Source organism: Gossypium hirsutum, chromosome A10 (genome assembly GCF_007990345.1).
Source record: "Gossypium hirsutum isolate 1008001.06 chromosome A10, Gossypium_hirsutum_v2.1, whole genome shotgun sequence".
NCBI lineage: Eukaryota > Viridiplantae > Streptophyta > Magnoliopsida > Malvales > Malvaceae > Gossypium > Gossypium hirsutum.
The window spans coordinates 58,663,293-58,672,737 of NC_053433.1; the positions used below are offsets into that span (position 1 = coordinate 58,663,293).

General features: G+C 37.5%; 1 non-coding gene across 1 annotated transcript; it reads left to right on the plus strand.

Moving 5' to 3' along the window:
• The first annotated feature begins 6,514 nt into the window (after positions 1-6,514).
• On the plus strand, positions 6,515-6,621 carry LOC121208786 (small nucleolar RNA R71). Its single transcript, XR_005903910.1, has one exon. It is a non-coding gene; the product is annotated as a small nucleolar RNA R71 (small nucleolar RNA).
• The last annotated feature ends 2,824 nt before the right edge of the window (positions 6,622-9,445 follow it).

Genomic DNA, 9,445 nt, shown 5'->3' on the forward strand with positions numbered 1-9,445 from the left:
AACAAAACATCATGCTTTTCAGAAAAATATAACCCTAGAGGTAAAATCGTAATTTTGCATTCATAAGGGTATTTCAGTAATTATTACCTATTGCTAAGGTTTCATGCTCATTCTAACATTTACCAAGTAATCATAAGTACTTACCTTGTCTTTTTACCAAAGTGGGCCCGTTGGCCCATTAGCCCGTTTTCGGCCCATTAAGCCCAAAAACACTGTTGTGCATGAAAATGCACACTCTGCACTCTAATCATCCAAATGCACCATATTCATTAACAACTGTCTCACAAGCACTCGCACGCTCGTGAGTTCACAAAATACCAACCTTTCGATATTTCGGCTTTTACCGATTCAGTCTGAGGGAGGGTGTCATTTACACACCTGGTTGATGACGATTGATGACGATATCTCCCACGCGATAATCCTACAATCGATCACTAACACATTAGACTTACGAATTAAAGATAACTAACATAAATCCACATCAACTAACCCAATCATCACACAAGTTAGTCATTTACGCACGGGGGTAAAATGGTAATTTTACCCCATGAGGGTATCTCGGTAATTCTACCCTACAGGGGTATTTCAGTATTTCTACCCTACAAGGGTATTTCGGTAATTCTACCCTACAGGGGTATTTCAGTAATTCTACCCTACAGGGGTATTTCGATAATTCTACCTTACAAGGGTATTTTGGTAATTCTACCCTATAGGGGTATTTCGGTAATTCTACCTTACAAGGGTATTTCAGTAATTCTACCCTATAGGGGTATTTCAGTAATTCTACCTTACAAGGGTATTTTAGTAATTCTACCCTACAGGGGTATTTCGGTAATTCTACCTTATAGGGGTATTTCGAAAATTTTAAAAATTAGGGGTATTTTGATAATTTTACAAACCAGAGGTATTTTGGTAATTTTGCTAATCGAAGGTATTTTGGTACTTTTTCTAATCGAGGGTATTTTGGTAATTTTGCTAATCGAGGGTATTTTGGTAAATTGGTAAACTAAAGTATTCTAAACAGGGACAACAATACGAATGGGCCTAAAGCCCATTCTCGGCCCAAATGGGCCCACACGCTCGTGTGGCCCTTTTAGCCCAAATCTAGCCATAGATATGAGATTCACCTAGCCTAGTCCAATATTTACTACACAATCAAACAACTTATCCAATTGGGCCTGTAGGCCCATTGGGCCCACATGGCCCCTTTCGACCCATCGTGACCTGAAGTAGCCATCCTACAGCTAGAGTAGTGAGAAATACACACCTGATAGGAGACTGGAGTTAATCCGCGCTCTGAGTACTCTTAGCCGACGCCCAACCCAAACGAGCACGCCATAAAGCGAAAGGGATCAGCCAATAAAGGTACTTTACTCTCCTCATGGTTCTCTCTATTTAAAGCCAGCTTCGCATCCACTCTTATGTTAGCTTCCCGATGTGGGATCCCTCCATTGCCAGAGTTTAAAACCAACACCAACTATTGTCGTCCCAACATAGCAAAATAAATGCTCTTTGATTGCCATGAGTTTCAAACCCTGGACCTCCTTGCCAACTCTATGACGCCACATTCCTGCCTCTTATGTGGCGCTGCTTTGCCACTAGACCACAAGGCTTTCTGTGGCACAATTTCCCCAACAATATTCTTAAGGCCTACCTACTACACCCAGGGTTTGATTCACCTTAAACCAAAATTTTTGCTAGAGTCCAGATTTGAACCCAGGACTTTTCCAACACTTTTTAGCACACTTAACCACTAAAACAAGCCTTCATTAACGAAATTTACACGCACAACAAAATATTATAAGCTGCCTTCAACCGCTCCCATGCTCAAGGCCCAAAACTTCTAGGCCCAAATTCAGGGTGTTACATGGACTCGACAAGGACGCGCCCTGTGACACGTCGGTGTACGACTACTCCAGCCTGTGGCCAAGGCTGTTGAACAGGCACGGGCATGTAGTATACCCGTCTAAGTCATGCTTCAATCCTGCCCGTGTGAGAAAGTCCAGGCCGTGTTGATTTCCCACGTGGGTCCATTTTTTTCTTTTTCGGCCCGTTTCTCGCTCTTTTTACCCTCCTATGCTCACCTAAGTATAAAACATGAAATTAAAGGATTAGGAGCATCGAATTCACCAATTCTAAGAAGAAACCATCCATAAATGTGCTAAGCATGGGATAAAAATATGTATAAATTACAATTTATCAAATACCCCCACAGTTAAGCATTTGCTTGTCCTCAAGCAAAAATCCTCAAATCATAATCAAAATAAATTCTTCTCAATTTATACTTTCTATCAATAATATCTCAAAATAATTCATAAGTACTCATACATTGAAAATTCAACTAAAAGTACATAAGAGTTTCAAACATTCCAAGTTGAGCATTTTATCACGAAAACATAGGTGTCTCCCCTCATCTAAGTGATTACCTTTGATCAAAATATCACAGAGTTTAACATCCTCACTAAAGATTCACTCAAATCACTCAAGGTGTTTGAGGACATCAATAAAAGCACTCATTAGTCAATATGAAAAGTTATTACCATAGGCTTGCTTGAAAATCAAATCTCCACCACTATATATTGAGCTGATACATCAATCAAAAAGGTCTTTTAGAGGGTTGTAACATGGCTTTGGTTAGAGGGTGTGGTCATAAGCTGAAAGAAAAGGTTAGAATCAAGATTGAATTGAAAAATCACTTAGCTAGAAAAATAACTAATCATCAATTGAATACAAGTGAGCTTCTTTTCAGAATATGGAATTAACATTCAAGCTCAAAAACGACGCATTACAACTAATATGTATTGAAGTACATTCATTTTTTTATTTTATTTTTTAAGAACAAGTCAAATACATAGAAGAGCAAAACATACTAAGCAATTAGTTCAAACCAAATCTCGACAAAAATAGGGATCAAGTTAGGGGATTTCAACAATAATGGGTTATGGGTTAATATTGAGGGTGAATCAATTAATGGCTTGTTAGGCTCAAAGGGGTTCACTAAGGGTTAATTATGAAGGTAGGCTTTTTTGGAGTGAGTCGGTTAAACCTAAGTGCCTTTATCATCTTGACATATTAAATCAAATGGTGTGGTCTTGACATGCATAATCAAGTAAGTTCTAGAATAACAAATCAAAACTGACGCACTCATAATGAAAGTGAGCATAAAAGGAATAAAATATGCTCTAAAGGCTCAAGATCTCACAAAAATTATGGCTTTTTGATGTTCAAACTTGTCAATTTCAACTCAAGATAATACCTAAGCTTAGGGAAAGAACCTAAAAGTTTTTAATTATTCAAAAATCAAATTATCATGCTTGATTCCCTAATGTCCTAAAGTTTAAACAATCAATGCATAAATACCTATGTTTTAATTCAAGACATATCAATAAAAATCATAAATTAATCAAAATTCATTCTAATAGTGATATGAGTGATTCACGTGAGAATAAGACAAAATTCAGGGATTTCTAATGATGATATGAAAGAGCCCCTCCACACTTAAGATGTACATTGCCCTCAATGTACAAAGAGAGATATATTGACAAAGATAGATATATAATCATAAGATAGGAAGAGAAGTGAAACTTCCTGAATGATGCATGGACTCCTTGAATTGGAGTCATGGAGAATAAACAGCGAAAGCAGTGATGAGGGTGGAGGAGGATACTCCGGTGGTGGTAGAGGTTGGGTTCCACAAATGCTGCGCCAAAAGAATATTATATCTTAAGTTGGCTATGGTCGTGGTCGAGCAGGGCATGGATGTCGTGGAGAACCTTTCCTAGTGGAGTTTCAAGTTCCTGAGTAATAGTGAGCTTTGGAGCTCTTTATAACTGTGATAAAATCAGGAACTTTTTAGGAATATAATGAAGCATGTTTACTCGTAGTGAAATAGTCGAAAAAAAAGGTTGTACAAACTTAAGATAAAATAGTATTAATAGGAAATAAAAAGTAATATAAAAAATAAAGATAAAACTAAAATAGATAATAGGTGTTTATAGAGAAATTGGGGCACACGGCCGTATGGCACGCCCATGTGCCTTCATTTCAGCCCGTGCATTTCGTGGGTTTCGAATTGGGAGCATTGGTGTACACGGCCATGTTGCACGGCTATGTCAATCTTCGATCGCTTCTCCCACTCCTGTGTATGCAAGCACACGCCCGTGTTATTGTGACAGTGTCGACCACGGGTGGATGGCACGGGCATGTTTCATGCCCATGTTACATTCTCAGTTTCAACCACGATCTTTAACCACGGGCGTGTCGTACGACTGTGTTGTTTTGGCAGTTTCGCCCACGGCCATGTTGCACGGCCGTGGCAACTTATCGTATCCCGTGTTGGGGAAAAAATCTTACCTTGTTTTCGCACAGCCTAATCACGCTCGTGTTCATGGCCGTGTGGTCTTTAGAAAGTCTGCATTCCATCATTCGGTTAGTATGTTAGATGTTAAAAACTAAAATTTTAAAGAAATTAACACTATTAATGCTTGGGTTGCCTCCCAAGAAGCGCTTATTTATAGTCTAAGCTCGACTTACCTCACTTTTGCATGGTCAAGGTAAAGCGAGGAGTTTACACTCCTCGTCCTTGCTATAAACTTTATCAACATAAGGTTTAAGACGAGTATTGTTTACCTTAAATGTGTTGAATTTAAGATGATTTACCTCGACTATACCATATGGGAAAATACTGAGTACCGTAAGAGGAATTTCTTCATTAGGTTCAGAAGTGGTAATGCGAGGATTTGCTACATCTAGTAGTACTTTGTCTCTAACATTTAGTTGATTTGGTGAGGTATTGAACTCATCCTGGCTTGGTTTCGGCTTATCGGGTGTTCTTAGTTTCTGTGTCCACCATTCATCTAGTTCCTCGATTTGTAGCCTCTATTCTTCATAGATAGGTCCGTTGTTGTTGTTTGAACGTAGCTCATATACGTTCTTCGTAACTATTTCCTACACAGAAGGTTTCACCACGTGATCAGTACTAGTAGAATGATTTATACAACCACCTTTAATTTTTGATGTGTTACTCGAATTACAAGCTTGAAGAGTGATTGTTTCATCTTCCACACGAAGTGTGAGTTCACCTGTACCAACATCAATAATAGTTCTAGCAGTCGCTAAAAATGGTCGTCCTAAAATTAAAGGTGCGTTACTATCCTCTTCCATGTCTAGAACAACAAAGTCTACTGGGTATATAAATTTATCGATCTTAATAAGAACATCTTCAATGATACCCTTATGAAATATAATGGTTTTATCAGCCAATTGAATGCTCATCCTAGTTTGTTTGGGTTTCCCAAGACCTAGTTGTAAAAACATTTTATAAGGCATAACATTAATGTTTGCCCCTAAGTCAGCCAATGCATGATGAACATCTAAACTACCAAGTAAACAAGGAATCGTAAAACTCCCTTGATCCTTCAATTTGTTGGGTAGCTTATTCTGTAATATTACTGTGCAAATTACATTCAACTCCACATGCGACGCCTCATCCAACTTTCGTTTATTTTTCAAAAGGTCCTTTAAAAACTTGACTGTGTTTGGCATCTGCGAAAGGGCTTCAATAAACAGTAAGTTAATATGTAGTTTCTTTAAAAGTTTAAGGAATTTACCAAATTGTTCGTTTGATCGGTCTTTCCTTATCGCATTAGGGTATGGCACATGAGGTTTATATTTTGTACTCATCGGCTTTGGGTCATCTTGACCTACCTCATTCTTACCTTCGCTTACGACCATTTCTGGCCTTGGTTTTTCAACTAACCCTTCCTCATCTTGAATGGTAGGCGCGTTGAGTTGCTCCCTTTGGTTAGATTCAGTGTTGCTTGGCAGACTACCTTGTGGTCGTTCAGAAATCAGCTTGGCAAGCTGTCTAATCTGAGTTTTGAGCCCCTGGATTGATGCTTGTTGATTTTTGAGTGCTGTCTCGGTATTCTGAAAACGAGTTTCTGACACTGAGATGAATTTTTTTAGCATCTCCTCAAGGTTTGACTTTTCCTCTTGCTGGTAGGGTGGTTGTTGGGAGCCTGGAGGTGGTGGTCTCTGATTCCCTTGGCCTCCCCATGAAAAATTTGGGTTGTTCCTCCAACCTGCATTGTCAGTATTGCTATAAGGATTGTGTTGAGATCGAGGATTGTTACCCATGTAATTTAACTACTGGTTCTCTATGTTGTGGCCATAAGGTGGGTATTCTGAACTGCTTGATCCACCTCCACTCGCTTCGCACTGCATTACTGAGTGAACTTGTGAAGAACTAAGGAAACCATCAATTTTCTTATTTAAGAGTTCTACCTGATTAGAGAGCATGGTGACTGAATCGACGTTATAAATGCTGGCTGTTTTCATTGGCTTTGTCCTCATGACTTGCCACTGATAGTTATTCAGTGGCATCTCATCTATAAATTCATAGGCATATTTAGATGTCTTATTATAGATGGTTCTGCCAGCAGTTGCGTCAACCATCTGCCGAGTCGAAGGATTCTGGCCATTATGAAAGGTTTGAACCTGTAACCAGAGTGGTAACCCATGGTTAGGGCATCTTCTCAAGAGGTCATTGTATCTCTCCCATGCATCGTAGAGTGTTTCTAAATCCATCTACACAAAAGACGAGATATCATTACGTAATTTAGCCGTTTTAGCCGGCGAAAAATATTTTAATAAAAACTTTTCGGTCATTTGTTCCCAAGTAGTGATTGACCCCCGTGGTAACGAATTCAACCACTTTTTAGCTTTGTTTCTCAATGAAAAATGGAATAACCAAAGGTGAATGGCGTCATCAGAAATGCCATTTATTTTAAAAGTGTCACAAAATTCTAAGAAATTTGCCAAGTGAGCATTGGGATCTTCGTCTTGCAAACCATCAAACTGAACAAATTGCTGTATCATTTGAATTGTGTTAGGTTTCAGTTCAAAAATATTTGCAGCTACATCAAGTCTATCTATGCTCGATTCAGTTCCTGTTAAAGAAGGTTTAGCATAATCATACATAGTGCGCGGAGCAAGATTCGGATTAACAGCAATCGCAGGAGGTAGCGGATATTCTTAGTTTTCAGCCATCTCCTCGGTTGTGATTGAAGTATCGTCCTCTTGCTCTTCCTCTGTGTATCGTAAGCTTTGCCTTATTTCTCTTCAATTTATGCGAACTGTGCGATTGAGCTCACTATCAAACAGTAATGGTCCTGACGGGTTTCTTTTGGTCATAACTAGAAAAACCTGTTAGAAGAAAATAAATGAAGAATTAGAAAAGAAAATAAAAGTTTAAATTACAATAAAAGTAAAAAGGCTAAAGAAATAAAAATTGAGTGTTCCTAATATCCTAGTTCCCCGGCAACGGTGCCAAAAACTTGATACGTGATATTCGTGACAGGTATTAAAGATTTATGGAAGGATCGTTCTTGAGACTAACTTATTATCACGATTAAGGCAAGTCTACCTATCGAATAGTAGTATAGTTCAACAAGACCAGATTGTCGAACCCAAAGGAACTACGAGTACTAGTATTTACTTTCTTATTATTATCTAGCCTAAAAATTAAGAGGTTTAGTTACCTAAACTAATTATTAACTAAGAATGCACAGAAAGAAAATTTTGGAAAATACTTTTGGGAAAATTTGATTGATTAAGACAATACCTAAGGAAAAATCCACCTAGATTTCACTTGTTATTCGACTCTGAATTGAACGATTTATTCATTTGACTTGAACAGTAAAAATGCCTAAGTTATATTATTATCTCTCTCGAGACTAATAATGTCTAACCCTAGGTTGAATAATTGAAATCTCTTTCTAATTAACACCCTAGAATTGCATTAACTCGATCTATGGATTGCCTTATTAGGTTCCACCCTAATGTGGCAAAATCTTCTCACCTTATCTCTAGGCCTGCAATCAACTCCACTTAATTATGTCAAATTTACTCTTAGACAAGGTCTATTCCTCCTCTAAATAAGAGTTTAACTTGAATCAATATCCTGGAATATCAAAACAAGAATTAAGAACACATAATTAAGAATAAGTCAAATATTTATCATACAATTCAGATAGTAGTAACAAGATCCGTCTTAGGTTTCATTCCTCTAAGGTATTTAGGGGGTTTAGTTCATACTTTTGGAAGAAAACATCTCAAAAGCATAAAGATAACAAAACATAAGAAAATCAAAAAATCCCGAAGGAACTTGAAGGGAGATCTTCAGTATTGATGATGAATCTGGCTTCTGAGATGGATCAATCAGCTTTCCTCGAGCAATTCCTTGCTTCCTACTCTGCACCCCCCTTCTAAGTGCCTCCTCAAGTGTTTAAATAGGCTTTCGAATGCCTAAGAGCCCCCAAAATTGGACTTTTCTGAATAGGGTTATGCTTGGGCTTGGCAGGGACACGCCTGTGTAAGAAAGTCCAGGCTGTGTTGATTTTTCACGTGGGTCCATTTTTTTCGTTTTCGGTTCGTTTCTCGCTCTTTTTACTCTCCCATGCTCACCTAAGTATAAAACATGAAATTAAAGGATTAGGAGCATCGAATTCACTAATTCTAAGGAGAAACCATCCATAAATGTGCTAAGCATGGGATAAAAATATGTATAAATTACGGTTTATCACCTCTCATGTTTGTCATTATGTACCTAAAATAAAAGATAAAGATCAAATATCAAACCAGAATAATTAGAATTACAAATAAGCTAAGCTAATCGAATAGGTAAATTAATCAGTGAACGAATCAAAATAAATCATCTTAGGACGAACACTGAAGCACTTAACTAATAGAACTAAAATCTAGTCTAAATTGGAACTAAAACTAACACTAATAAAGCATAAAAAAAATTAAATGAACTAAAAGAGTTAATACTAAGAGCTTTACACTAATAATAAACATAATAAGAATATAAGATAAATAGTAATAATAATAACAGTAGTACAGCTAATAATACTAATACTAGTATGAATAAGAATAGTAACAGTAACAGTAATAAAAATAGTACTAATAAAAAATAATAATGAACCAAAAATCATAATTAGAGAAATAAATAATATATAAATAATAAATAGGGAGGGCCAAAACGGTGCTAAGGGCAACGATGATGGTGGTCAATGGAAGTGCGGTCGGTGAGAATGTGGCTGTGACGGGGGCATGTGGAACGATGGTCGAATAGAGGGAGAAAGGAGAAAGGAGAATGAAAGGGAAATGGCAAAGGGGAGGAAGTGTAACACCCTTAACCCGTATCCGTCACCGGATTAGGGTTACAGAGCATTATCATACAAGTGGAACATTACAATATACATTTCATACTTCAATATAAACATGACATAAACCATTCATTCACATGCATATCATCCCTAAATCAAGCCCTTGAGGCCTTAGAAATACATTTGAAACAATTTGGGACTAAATTGGAAACATTTGGAAAGTTTAAGAAAAAGTTAGAAAATTTTGACTGCAGGGATCATATGGCCATTTTGCC